Genomic DNA, 15,651 nt, shown 5'->3' with positions numbered 1-15,651 from the left:
TTCCTATTATTACACCTGTCCACCACCTCACTTCCTACATTTTGCATCTTCTCGATCCTGTTACGGCCAAATGTCCAGTGTCCTCAAGATGCATCCTTGTTCCCAACTTCACACACATAAGTCATTCTCCCCAACCAACATTTTCTGAACACTGCCGAAGGTTCTAGACTTTTTCAACCACCTCTTCCAGTTTCAGATCCCCATTTAAAGAAATACCTAGTTCTCTAAGGCAGCGATTTTCAACCCATGTGCCACGCAGCACCCTGATAATCAGTGAGAGAAGGTCTTAGGTGTGCCATGAAATTTTTTAAAGATCATGAACTAAATTATTTTCAATACAAGTTCACAGTGCAGTAAGTGTATTCTTTGTATTTATGCTTTTTTTTGATCAACATAATTTAAGTGTTCTACAGAAGGTAAATATAGGTTCAAGTGTGCAGAAAGATTAAAAAAGGTTGAAAAACATCACCCAGGGATTCAATTTAGCAGAAGAAATGGGCTAATCTGTAAGCCTCTCTGAGCAAAGGGAAAATAAGATAAAAGTTTACAGCAATGGATTAAAATCTCTGCCACTACAGGCTCAGGGCTACCCTCCCTACCCTACCGCCCCTCTCCACACACACACTACACATAGCCCAAGTGGAACTCAAGGGCACTTTTCCTGCTCAAAGTGACTTTTGATGCCTAGGTTTCAGCAGCGTCTGGAGGATGTGCTATGTGGTAATAACTTAAAGAATAATTCTCAAGTACGTTTCAGGCAAGTCTGAGGATTCCTAGGAACTTGGAGGAAGACTATGTGTGAGCCTGGAACTTACAAACAGTAGGGCGAAGCTGAGCCCATGTTCACTTGCAGGTTGGTTTGTCTGTGAAGAGCAGGCTTGGCTAAAAATCAGCAAAGCCCGCTAAGTCAGAAAAGATTCAAAAGCAGGCGAGACCATTTTGATTACCCTTTCATCTTTCCTTTAGAATTTAGCACAATACCTGACTCATAGGAGCAATGCAATAAATATTTGTTCACTGAGAGACTCAGTAGAGTTACCGCTCTCCAAAGATGAAAGAAGGTCAAGAGTTGAGTGGAAAAAAAAAAAAAATTGGCTCAATGCTGAGGGAAAACAACAAAAACACAAACAGTATAAACAAAACCAAGGACTTAAATGAGAATAAAGAAGTTCTTTATGTGTGTTCTCACCAAGTATTTCCCTAGAAGTAACCCAATTATTGCTAAAATGTATTCAGTTAAAGGAAAAACTCCATAAACCCTTTACTTTCTTCCTGCTCTTGGTTAATAAGGTGGCGAAGTTTTCCTACTGGCAATACTTCAGAAGAACACCAGAGGGCGATGGCTTTAAACTGTTTGGAATCCCTCTAAAACCCTGGGTGCCAAAACTCAGCTGATGGAGTCTTCCAAGACCTATTCCACAAAATAAAGTAGAGATATCATGTCTACTTTAGTACATCAGTACTATAAATATATTATACTTCAGTATTAAGCTTTTATTTCACATAAAATTTGCAAACGGCATAAATACTGAGGATTATTCCAAGTCTAAACAAGGGAGGAAGTACAAATCACTACATCCTGAAGAATAAGTACTTAAAACTTTAGAAAACCAGTGTGTGTTAAAGCTTTAGAAAACCAGTATGTGTTACGCTACAACAGTTTCTCTGCTGGGAACAGGCTTCTTTTCTGCAGCTGCCTACTTAGTAAGTGTGATGTCACAAGGATCTAGGAAAGACAATAGTTCTCAAGAAAAGAATTACAGGAAACAGGTATGTTACCATATGAAAACAAGAATACATATACGTGCGTGTGTGCACATGTAAGTGTATTAGTGTGTGTCTGTATGACCCTCTCAAACAGCTATAGTCATTCTCTAAAATACTAACCTTAGAGATAGTATTTCATAATGATTTACAGCAGTTTCCCTGAGCCATGGGAATCAGGTTTTGGCGACAAAAAGCTCGACACCTCTTCAGAGGTTTAACTAAATTAAATCTTTGAAAATCTGGGAATTTCTACAATTTCTACAGACGAGAACCCACAAATATTTTAACTTGAGGATCTCACGTCAATATGACATCCTATAAATGAAATTAAAACTATTCTTCAAAAAAATAACTGCATTATGAGGTGTCATGGTAGAAGCCATATGTATCTTAATTCATCAGAAAGTTGGAGATTAGACACTAGACTGATTTTAATTAAAGAGCACAGGCTTGATTCTCATCCAACCTCCTGGAATCTTATTTCCCTCAACAATTAGAAATAGTATAAATATTATCATATAACAAACATGAAAATATATTCCACTTCATTACAAAATAGATGCAAATTATGACATATGCAAAAAACTAACATAATGAAGAATATTTTTATATTAATGGAATATCCAGTTTTAATGAGCATGTGATGAAAATAGTAGAGTCACACAGTGCTAGTTTTAAAAAATACTAAAGCAGTCATTTAAAAAAAAAACACTTTGCAAGATAGTTCAAAAGACAATATTCTATTCACTTAGAAAGTCAAAATAATAATAATAATAACCAAGCACCTCCAATACACTAATTTAGGGGCTGGAAATACCATGGGTAGCCTAAAGTGACACACCAGCCCTGTCCTCACATTGTTTGCAGTCTGGTATTATTTTAAGCTGAAAGGAAACAGTTGTATGCATATAGCTATTCTCTAATAGTCTCAAAACATAATCTAAAAATTATAATCTCAAAACATAATCTAAAAATCATAATCTCAAAACATAATTCTCATAACAATGAGAAAGACAGAAGTTACATTTTGATGTATCAATATTCTATAAAACCACATAATCATCAAAATAAAAATTATGAAGAAAGCAGTTAGAAAAATACTTTGCTGAATAAAAACATAGATATTTATAATATGTCAGACATATAAACATGTAATCTGTGTAGGAAAAGTCTGAAAGGGAACATCAGGATGAATTAAGTAAATTCAATATTTTATATCACGTCCCCCATTATTTTTGTCACAGTGGTTTACATACTAATTTCAAAGTATTAATAACTGAGAAATATAACATCTTTTTCATAAGGTACATAATAAAATTTACTATGCCTATCTCAGACAATTCTAAAAATATATGTTTCATAAGAATTCTGTATAGTTTTTTAAAAATTGAATTCTGATTATTTTATAATAATTATAAATAATTCTGAGATTATTTGATCTATGAGATCATTTTCTGCTACTAACCTCAATCTAAGCATACTTTATCTCACTTCTCTATCATTTCCTTACTTGATATTATTAATATTCTGAGTAAAATGAATTTGGACATTCCCAAATAAACACAAAAGTACTTCGAAACCTGTTAAAAGCTTTGTAAATAGAAGGTTTTATTAAGGTAATGAATGATAATTCATTGAATAGAATCATCTTGTTTTTCTTTGTTTAAACTAAGAGGATTGCTTTAGTAAGATTTTTAACTGAAAAATCTTTCTTCTGTTCCTTCTCTTTGTAAGAAAGATCAACTACCCCCAAGGACTGTGAGAACATTGTTGGTTTATCATGTTTAAAATAGACAAAGCAATCCCTTGCATCATGAAAAGAAATAACAAGAAGAGGGAAATCATTCCCTGAGAGTAATCCACACACGTCACACAATGCAACATAGCCTCCACCTCAGCAGACAGGAAAAGCCATTTTGTTCCAATTCTCTAGCAAAGGCAGAATATCTGAAAAGGAAGATGTGTGCAACATGGAGGAGCCTAGGGGATCCCAGAGCCTCTATCTTCAGTGTTTTTGAAACAGAGATACAAATTTTTAATTCAAAGGCTGACGAACTGTAGCAATCACAGAAGAATAGGACAAAGCAGAACAGATGTGCTACCTCCCCTTAGAGCACATGCCCTTCCCCTGCTGCATCGTTCCAGCTGAGGAAAAAAGTGCCATCTAGGGACTGCCCCTTATCTAATTATGCTGTAGAGTTCCTGGAAAGGGAAAACAAGTACCCTGCAAAGCTCTTAGCCCCGAGCCAAGAAAAGAAGACTCAGATGAGAAGAAATAAGAAACAAACAAACAAACAACACTCGCAACATTAAAAAAAAAAAAAAATTCAGAAACTCCAAGGAATCACAGTGGAGCTATAGTAGTGGAACCAACCACAAGGAAATTGCCAAGCTGACAGGAATGGAATTCAGAATATGGATGACAAATAAGATGAATGGAACTGAAGAGAAAGAAGAACAAAGATGCAGGACTCACATTTCCTGATTTCAAAATTTACCACAAAGCTACAGTAATTAAAGCAGTGTAGTACTGGCCCAAAGACAGACATACAGATCGTTAAAATAGACAGCTCAGGAATAAACCCTCACATATATAATCAAATGATTTTGACAAAGGTGCCAAGACCAGTCAGTGAAGACAGGGCAGTGTTTTTAACAAATGGTGCTGGGAAAACTGGACGTCCACATACAAAAGAATAATCAACAAGCAAATTGGACTTTATGAAAATTGAAAGAAAAATTGTGCCTCAAAATACAACATTAACCATTAAAAGGCAACCCACAGAAAGAGAGAAAATATTTGCAAATTGTATCTCTGATAAGGAATTATCATCCAGAATATATAGGAACTCCTAAAACTCAACAGCAAAAACCAAATAACCCAATTCAAAAGTGGGCAAAGGACCAGAACAGACATTTATGTAAAGAAGATATGCGAATAAATACTAAACACGTGAAAAAATGTTCAACGTCACTAATTACTAGGAAAATATAAATCAAAACAACAAAGAGATGTCGGGGATGGGAGCTATCAAAAAAAAAAAAACCATAGAAAATAAGTGTTGGTGACGATATGGAGAAATTGGAGCCCTGTATACTGTTGATGGAATCTAAAATGGAACAGCTGCTATGGAAAACATTATGACAGTTCCTCCAAAAGTAAAAACAGAATCACCATATGATCCAGCAATTTCATTTCTGAGTATATACCTAAAAGAATTGAAAGCAGAGTCTTAAAATTCGTATACCCACATTCACAGCAGCTTTATTCACAACAGCTAAGACAGGGAAGCAAGCCAAGGGTCCATCCATGGAGGAACAGGTAACCAAAACGCAGTGTGTACACACAACGGAAAGGTTTTTGGCTTTAGAAAGTATGGACATTCTGATATTCACTACTACATGGATGAACCCTGAGGCGTTATGCTACATGAAATAAGCCAGTCATAAAAAGATGAATACTGTGTGTTTCTACTTATACCAGATAGTTAGGGTGTGCAAAGTCGTGAAGACACAAAGTAAAATCCTGGTTTCCAGGGACTGAGGTAAAGGGGGATGGGAGTTATCGTTTAAAGGGTATGAGCCTTCAAAGTTACAACATGTAAAGAGTTGTAGAGATGGATGGTGGTGATTATAGCACATTATGATTGTTTTGATACCACTGAACTGTACACTTAAAAATGGCTAAGATTGTAAAACTCTCCTGAGTATTTTACCACAATAAAAAACATTGCAGGGGGGCCTGCATGCACAGGCCTCCTTCAAAAGAGACGTAGGTAAATCCAGGGGAATTTCAAATGGGTCAGAGCTCATGGAATCCTCTGATTGAGCTGCTTCTAGAAAAAAAAGTCTTATTATTATATTTTTAAAATCTGGAAGGAAGGCTCATGAACCAGTGAACGGGGAGTCCCATTTTTATTCTCAACAGTGCCTGCCCCTACTGTCTTGCTCAGAATGGTAAGCCAGTAGCCATTTATTGATTAAAGTTGTATCTTTTTGCTCTGCAAACTAAAAGAGTGGATTGCCATCCCAGCCTTGTGGAGGAACTACAAGGATATGCTAAAACCGCTAAGCTTCTAGTCTGGCAGGGTTGGGTGGGGGGAGCAATTAAAACTAGAGGGACTATTTGGAAGCAATAACTATTTAAATTATTTTGGCTACGGATCAGCTGGATCAATGCCCAATGGACAGGCGTTCTAGTTATCCTGGAGAGAACTGCGGGCTGAACTCCAGCCTGAGAAGAAATGAGGTTGTTTTGAAGAAAACATGAAAAACTAAACAAGTTGGTAGCTAAAACACAAGCAAAATATGCTGCTTTTGCTATGTAAGAGGTTTTGCTGAGAATTTTTGTTTTGTTTTTTTTAAATCCCTAGTCACATAATAAATATTCATGTTTATTTCAAGTGGTATGAATAAGATGGAGGAATTTATTTATTTGGTAGTCAAGTTATATAGTTGAATACAAGACATCTCTATAAAATTCAAATGCCCAGTTTAGCATTTTCCATAGGCAGTGACTGTCTCGGTTGTGACATAAATTTAAGTTTTGTCAATACCTAAACTGCAAGCTTTCCTGTGGACAGGCGAATCCAGATGCGTGGTGGATATTATAGATCTCTGACAGGTGATTTATTCTCCCATTGGAACTTTTCAAAAACTCCTTAATCACTGCATATGAGTTCCCTGCACTTGCCTGTAGGACTTTCAAATAGTGAGAGTACATCTTTGAAACACAAAAAGCCAACCCAAAAGCTACAGAATGAGAATGCCAAAAATCAAGTGGAAAAATAGTGATAAGCAAAATACTAAGAATTCCACTTTAAAAGCAAAACAATGACTGCATTTAATCAGATATGACTTTCAAGTCATTACCTCTTCCCTGAACTATTGCAATCGTCTTTTCACTGGTCTTTCTGCTTCCAGTTTCCACGCATTCCAATCTCTCATACGCTGCTCACATATTATCTTTCTGAAGTTCAACTCTGATCATGTCATTCCTCAGCTCATAAACCTTCAACGACTCTTCATTCTCTGAACCATCAAGTACAAACTTCAGCCTGGCATCCAATCCCTAAACTAGCTTTCCAACTCTGTCTCATTTTATGACCCTTATAGTCCAATCTCGTTTATGACCTTTATAATCCAATCAACTGGAACCCCTCCTGTTTTATGTGTGTACTCTGGATATTCCCACCTCCTAGTGCGCATTCCCCTTGTTTCCAACACTGGAAGTTTCTGTATACTTAAATCCTACCCAACTTTACAAGCCTAGTTCACATACCACCTATTACAGGCTGAATTGTTTCTCTCTCAATTCCCTATCTTGAAGCCCTGACTCCCAGGGTGACTGTATTTCAAGATGGGGTCCCTTAGAGACTTAATTAAAATTTAATGAAGTAATAAGTAAGGGTGGAGCTCTAATCCAGCAGCACTGATATTCTGAAGAAGAATAGAGACCAGAAATCTCTCTGCATGTGTACAGAGGGAGGCCGGGTGAGGACACAGTGAGAAGGTGGCCATCTACAAGACAGAAAGAGAGGCCTCAGCAGAAACCAAGCTGGACAGCACCTCTGTCTTTGACTGCCAGACTCCAGTACTGTAAAAAACTAAATTTCTGTTGTTTAAGGCACCCAGTCTATGGCGTTTTTCTTATAGCATCCAACCAATACATCACCTCCGTCCCAGCTCATCACAATTTCCTCTTCCTCTGTTTTCATGAAATTGTATGTCTAACAACACAGTAGCATTTATCACTTCCAAGCCTCAATTACAGTAATTTGTTGTACCATTTAATATCAGATTTGGCCTAAATAAGACAAAGCTTCATCATTAGTTAACATAAAAGCAGTTGGGACCTATGCAATATTGGTGTGGTATTTAGACTCCTTGCTCAAAAGGAACCAATCTTGTTCTATCGTTTGTTTTGTCTAGCCTACCACCTTCATCCAGAAGGTCACCTGAGAAATCTCAAGTCATATGTGTCTCAGGAAGTGAGAAGAGGAAGGGCAAGAGGGTTCACCTCTCAGCTGAGTTAGCTTCCCTTGGGGAGCCTTTCAGGAGTCCCAAACAACATTTCTGCTTACATTCTGCTAATGTAATGTAATCTAATCTAATCTAATTACCGTGTTTCCCCGAAAATAAGACACTGTCTTTTATTTATTTTTTCTCAAGAAGACACACTAGGGCTTATTTTCAGGGGATGTCTTATTTTTATTAAGTATAATACAACAATCTACATTTATTCAAATACAGTTAAGTCATCTTCTTCTGGAACCTGACAGGGGGAGCCGACCTTGTTGGTGGGGCTGGCGCTAGTGATGCATGAACTCCTTTCCCCTAGCCATTCGCACGTGTGCAGTAGGATGCCTGCAACCACGGTTACCACCCATGCACCCGCGCAAGTGCTAACGGTTTGGACAAAGGAGCTGTGGCAGATAAAAGGTATTCCCATCTTCCTTACTGCTCTGTGCCAAAATGCAGGGCATGGCTATGCAGATACGATGCATAGCCACGCCCATCACTAGGTCTTATTATGGGGTAGGGCTTATATTTAACAAACACATAGATATCCTGCTAGGACTTATTTTTTGGGTAGGTCTTATTTTCGGGCAAACACGGTATATGTAGTGCCTAATTGCAAGAAGTAGGTAGCCATTTGGTTGGAAGCTAAAAAGATATATTAGTAAATGGTATTCTCTTTCATGTTCATCTTATTTTTTTAATCACTTATAAAAGACTATTAAATTCCTTAAGAGCATGTTAATTTTATCTGTGCATCTTGAGTAGTATGTAGCATAGAGTTTTGCACATATAAGGCACCCAAATATACTTATTAAATAAACTGATGATAGTGTTAATGCACTTGCACTATACATTGAAGCCATCTGGGTAGCGCTTACCCATTTCCTGCTACCTATTCAGCTTTATGGGCATTCTAAGTGTGTTCTGTACTGTCATTACCCTGTAAGGTTATATTTTATGTTGAATTTTCTCAAGATTAGGATTTCCACTCATTGGTTGTGAGGGCAAAACAGTCAATCTGTTTAAGCTTTTCCACAGACAGCAAATGCTTATTGTGGCTGGTACCTTTCATCCCCTTAACTTCACAAAGGATTGTAAGAGCAGAATTTTTTTTTTAAAACAAAGAAAATAACTTAAATGTGTTTCTAGGAGAGAAAATACAAATTTGTATTATGGATTTGGCTTAAAAACCTACCCTGTCTTGTTTGGGGATGATGTTCAGTGCAGAGTTCTGGCATTGCTCTTTAGATTTTCTTTTCTCAACTCTTCTACTTTTCCTTTTTCTTTTCTTTGCTCTACTCCCTCCTACTCTAAACCAGCATTGAAAATCATATGGCATATAAAGGGTATGTGAAATTGACATTGGTGAGGGAGTAGAGTTACGGGAGGCTTCGTTTTCACTCTCTCAACCCTTGCCTCTATGTCTTAGTTTGTGGAGGTACAAGGGACCTAGAATTGCATCCGGCAGAAGTGCAATTCAGAAATGCAACCATGTGACTATTTCTTGCTTCAATTTCATAGTTGAACTGATCTGGTGGAAGGTTGGTTAAATTGTTGTCCCAATGGGCAAATGTTAGGGCTCCCTTTAGATTCTTCTAACTCTCAATTCTGCTCACAAAGGTCCAAGTATCCGTTGGACTTTTCTCTACTGAAGGCACCCCTGAAACACAACACAATCTCTCTGGCCTTGCTCTGAACTCCACTGTGTCTTTCTCCTGTGAGCAGAACTAACATGGAGTATTCATACCTAGCAAGGGATCTTTGCCAAGTCTAGCAGAAACACCTAGAGAAATGGAGGCATGTCGGTTTGTTTATCCTAACTCCTCCTTTCTCCAACATATCCAATCAGGTCTATAGTGGATAACAGATGTTGTTAATAACACAGTGAGAGCCACTATTATGCCCATTTTCCCAAGAGTGCAACTGAAGGATTTTCTGTGAATATGGTAACAAGTGACAAATTGTTCCCGTCTATTTTCATGAAATGTTTTGACTGCTGAAGTTGTTCTATAGCAGTTCATTAAAGGACCCGTAAAATATGTAAGTTTACATTTTATAAAAAGATCATCAGGAATTTCTTGGCTGTTAGTATTTCTTGTATTAAGCATCTGTTTTCTATTTTCTAAAGGCTTGCAGCAGTGGTTGTCCAATTGTGTATTAAAAATAGTTGATTTAAGCGGGATGAAAATGTTGTAATTTCTTATTAAAGATTAGTAACCCACCAATGGAGCTTCCTTAGAAGGCAACCAGCAATTTGTATGTAGCACATCTGGTTTCAAAATATTAAAAAATGATAAACACTTACCGAGACAATCCATCTGTTCTATCTACATAATTGTCTTATTTTTAAAACTAGGACGTGCACCGAGCTTGACATTACACAAAGCTGAAGAATTTTGCTTCTCCATGTCTGAACACTATGAGGCCAATTTTGGAAGAATGTCATATTGTGTATGTAGGTATTATGGAAAACTGGTGAAAACCCAATTCCAACATACAGTAGGCTGTCCTTGACTTGAAATTGTGGGTGAAATCAAGCTGGATAGAATATAAAAAATCATAGACTAATATTTTTAGTCAAAAAATGTCAAGAGGTCAACAAAAACTAGCTTAATCCTGTTAGCATTCCTCGTACCGGCATTGATTGAACAGTGCTTAATTTGTGCCAGGCACTATGCCAAGTGCACGACATGCATTATCTTGTTTAGTCCTTATAATAATTTCTACTAATCCCATTGTTGAAAAGAAAATAGACACTCAGGCAGTTAGGTTGTGTATTCAAGGCCACACAGGTAGTATATGATGAGGCCATGATTTATATTTGGGCAGTATGACTTCAATATCCATTCTTTTATGCTCTCCATGATATGGCACACAAAATACATTTTTGAATAATTTCAGTCTTCTTAATGTTAGCAGTCCTTCCCTAAAGCCATATCTCTCAAATAACTTCTTTTCTCCAATCTGGCTATAACTTCTTCTCTCCAATCTGCACCTCATCCATAAATTCATTATGCATTAGCATGAACAATGGCAATGATAATAACACTTGCCAGTGATTTCCGTGTTTCAGTTATTTTTATAAGCTCTTTACAAATTAACTCATTTAATCCTCATAACTTTACAAGATAGGTAGGATCACTACACCCTTCCCCCTTTCATAGGAGAAAAAATGAGGCATAAAAGTTAAATAATTTGCTCAGGTTATACGACAAGGAGGTAAAGGTCCTAAGATTTGAGCTGAGGAACTCTAGCTCTGAACCTACACTTGAAATCATTTCACGTGTACCACCCATTTTCCAGGAGCCACGCCAATGGTGGATATACAATGGTGAATAAAACATGGTCAGCTTTTCTCAGTTAGTATAATGCTTTCAAGGTACAGTCATGTTATAGCACATATCAAAATTTCAGTGTGTTTTCTATGGCTGAGTAATATTGCATTGTACACATATACATTTTATTTATCCATACTGATGAATACTTAAGTTGTTTTCACCTTTTCAGCTATTGAATAATGCTGATATGAACTTTGGTATACAGGTATCTGTTTAAGCTTCTGTTTTCAAGGCTTTGGGTTATATACCTGGGAGTGGATTTGTTGTGTCATATAGTCAAAATGGCACATTTTATAACTATATCTATATCTATATATATTTAACATAAGATAACAATAAAAAAATCATTCATATTTTTGAGGGACTCACATTATAGTACTAGATGACAGAAATTTAATCCAGTAATTAAAATACCACATATGACATGTGCTATATTAATAGTGTGTGCAGAGTGTTAGGAGAACCAAAAACCTTTCAGTATTGCTTAGGGTAGGGTATAGAGATTTAGGAAAGGCTTTGAAAATGGTACTTGAGAAAAGTTTTAAAGGATGATGAGATGGTTTTAAGGTCAAAAGTGGTGGCTAATAGGATTGAGGGTAAATATAGGACAGAAGGGTGGAGAAATTATTTCAAATAGAGCAATGGATTCTCATGAACAATGTCTTGAAATGTGTCAAAGGCCAACTGTGCCGGCTTATTTTATGTGTCGACAGAGTCCTCAGGTATGTAGTCAAACATTCTAGTTGTGTCTGTGAGGGTATTTTAGATGAGAGTAACATATGAACTGATGGATCTCTCCCTTGGGAGGGCAAAGCAGATGGGGTAGTCCTCACCCAGTCAATTGAAGACTTGAAAAGAACAAAATTGCTGATCCTACTGCATCAGGAAACTCCTCTTGCTTGATCTGGGACATCAGTCTTTTCCTGCCTTCAGACTTGACTTGAAACCTTGATTCTTCTTAGGTCTTGAGACTATTGGCCTTCAGACTGGCAGTTACACCACTGGCTTTTGTTCTTGAATTAGAACTTCACCGCTGCCTCTCCTGGGTCTCCAGATTGCCAGCTGCAGATCTTGGGACTTCTCAGTCTTTGTAATCATACCAGTCCTTATAATAAATCTCTCTCTCTCTCTCATTTACCATGCACCCTGAAAAATATTGCATATTACATATAATATATATAGGATATATTATGTATAGTATATACTATATATGATACATATATATATATATATACACACACACCATGTACAGGATGGATATAAAGTTCATGTGCAATTTCAATTACTCTACTATCTAAATTGCACATGAACTTTATGTCCACACCATTTATGGTATATACAGATATACACGCCATATATATTATACATTCTGCATCCTATTGATTCCATTTCTCTGGGGAACACTAACTTATATGCTGACGCATTGTAATTTGGCATGGCTATGTGTGAAGGCTGTGAGTTAACAGGATGGGGTAGGTTCTGTCACAGTTTCTAGCGTTAGAAACTTTATACTCCCCTTTGGCAATTCTCTCTCCTTCACCCACTATCTCTTTCCAAATTCTGTTGACTCATCTTCACAATGATATCTTAATGTTGATTTCTTACTTGGCACCCAAAGCCCTTTGGCATTTGACTCCGTCTCAGTGTTCATCTCCCTCTTTGTGCCTGTGCAATCAATCCTTGGCTATGACTGACTTGTTCTATCACATCCACTTCCCTCCCTGGGTCTGTTTGCTCAAGCTGCTTCCTCAGCCAGAGAGGCCCTTTCCTCATCTCTGGCTGACTATACCAAATGCAGGCTTAAAGGTTTATGAAACAATGCTAGCTCATAAGGGTAGAGAGCTCTGTCTTGTTTGTTCACTGTTGCATCCTCAATGTCTAAGACAGGGACTAGAACGAGAGAGAAAGAGAGAGAATAAAAATGGCAATGACCTGACAGCAGTCAAGACCTAGGATGAGTTGACGGAGCACTTTGTCTCCTACCCTAGCCTTCATAGTTTGGTACCATGGGCTCAAATTCATTTGGGTTTATGTCACTTGCAACTGAAAAAGCTCTGGACAATCCACTATCTGTAGAGGTTTAGCCGTTAAAAGTCCTGAAAGAGATTTGTTACAAAAAAAAAAAATGTCCACAAGGATGAGAGTCTGTGGCCTCATGATTTTCCATCCTTCAGGATATATAAACACTAAAATTCTCCTGTAATCACAGGACCACTTTGAGACTTGGAGAATATCTTATCTCTGCATGCATTAGAACAAAAAGGATGTTCACTAAAAGCTAAAAGAAACATTGTATAGAAAATGTATGAAACAACTATTCTTTTAACATAGCAGGCTGTCTTGCCATCTGAACGCAAGGCCTTTGGCTCATTGTGTGCGTTCTGTATCTGAAGTAGTATGTTTCACATCTCTCGTAAAGCAATTCTCCTATCATGCGGCTTATTTATTCCATTGTGCTTAATTTCTCTGCTCTGTTAAGAAGAAACAAGAATTAGTCTCATCACTTAGGCCTTCTGCAATTTTTTTTTTGTTTGTTTTGCATTTAAAAAGTACTATTTAAAAAGAAGTACTGTGAGTAAATATTTTTCTTTGGCCTACATGCACATACACAAAAAAATCTGACCAACCGGATGGCTCCTGTGGCTCAAAGGAGTAGGGTGCCGGCCCTCTATGCCGGATATGGCAGGGTCAAGCCCAGCTCCGGCCAAACACAGCAAAAAAAAAAAAAAAAAGAGGTCTGGCCAACCTTCTTTTTAGATTTAATACATGCAAATATAAGTTAACATTATCAGGAGTAAAAGCTGCTGTAGCTTTCTGTGGAATGCCTATGAAATTAAATGTATCACAAAAAAATCAACCTTTTGGTACAGAGTTCCTTATTCTTTGTTTCATGAATTATGAAATACATTTGTCTTCTTAAAAACAAACAAAAAAGAAGTTAGGATCATTATGATTCTGTTTTTATATCTTTATTACCCTATAAGTAAGTTTATTAAAGAGGATTTAATCTTCTCACCAGTGAAAATCTCCCATTTAGAGTAAGTTTTAAAATATACTCACTAAAGAGAACTATTCCAGGCGGTGTGTATAGTATTCCTCTTCACATACCCAGTTTATAAAATATACTTAAAAAATATATAGATATATATATCCTGGCAGCCCATAAATAAGGGGCCTATTTAAAAATTATATTTGTATTGGACACATTCCTCAGGCTAAAAGACAAAAGGCAGAAAAGCAAATTGGTCCTGTGATCGCATAGAGAGAGTGTATTAAGCAGGATTCCTTGCGTTGCAATCAGCCTTTGGTATGAATGATCTAAGATTCTCCCTTCTATCAGTCTCATGTTGGTGATACAAGCTACAGAGTGCCCCAAAGAATGGTTTTCCTTCTGGTCTACAGGAACACAATAAAACAATGTGAAATCTATGATCTAAGTTACCTTTAAACTTGACTTTGAGACCTATATTCCTTACTAGGTTCTCTCCCTAGAAGAAGCATCCTCTTCCTAACAATGCCTTTAATAGCAAAGAAGTAATGTGAAAATCTTCTGATTACCCTGCACCTAATTTTTTTTTTTTTTACTTTTAGAGTGTGGTGAAGAGTTTTCCCATATTTTACTTGCTCTAAGCACCAAGCATCCTTTTTAAGTCTTCAACAAGGCACGCAGACAGAGAGAGGCAAGTTACCTGCACCTTGGAGACCCCAGAGACACCCCTGAGCCCAGCTCGGAGTCCTCATCTCTTCTATGTGGCCTTCCTCTTTTAAAAGAACACTTCCACTTACATATACGAAGATCGACAGTTTCTCCCTCCACCCCCAGGTTCTAAAAATACCATTTTCTCCAAATAGCATTTTGATAACAGGAAATGTTAGGGGTTTTTGATAGAGAATAAAACATGTTAAGGATTTCCCTCATTACATGTTTGCTTATGAAGGACGTGTCTTCAAAGATGTCTCTCTGATCATCTGTTCAGCTGTCAGAGCTTGAAGCCAAAATGGGTATCTCTTCAAGGAAGCTGATGAAACAAACAGATGTCATTATTAACAAGTCTAAGAATGGAGATAACCTCGTGGTTTTTTAATAGGAGTAGATTGTAGGATTTTTAATACAATGCTTATAGATCCTGTGCTCTGTAACTACTATAGAAAAAAATCATTAATGGTTCTACAGCAATTAATAGTAGAGGTATTTTTCAGAATAATAATACTTTTAACTTTTCCTCAACCAAAGAATAATTTTAAAAATGTTCTTTAGCGTTTTAATAAAGCTGATATTTAAATTTCTCTGAATCAGTGATATCATTTAATGCAGTAAAAAGGGGAGAAGGAAATAACAATAAGATTTTAATATTTCAGAATCCAGGCTTTACTATCTGTTGATCTCTTTAGAAGGAGCTCACTGTTTTTCCCCTCCCCTACCCCCACCTTTGAGAAATTCTTCAGTGCCAAAGGAATTCTTTAGCTATGAATTGACACGTTTGATTACTAACATATTTTCTTTTCCAAGATTCCACTAATGCTT

Source organism: Otolemur garnettii, unplaced genomic scaffold (genome assembly GCF_000181295.1).
Source record: "Otolemur garnettii isolate 467f Iridium unplaced genomic scaffold, OtoGar3 scaffold00042, whole genome shotgun sequence".
In the NCBI taxonomy this organism is placed as follows: Eukaryota; Metazoa; Chordata; class Mammalia; order Primates; family Galagidae; genus Otolemur; species Otolemur garnettii.
The sequence above is the reverse complement of the archived record's forward strand: the minus strand, read 5'-3'. Positions refer to the sequence as shown.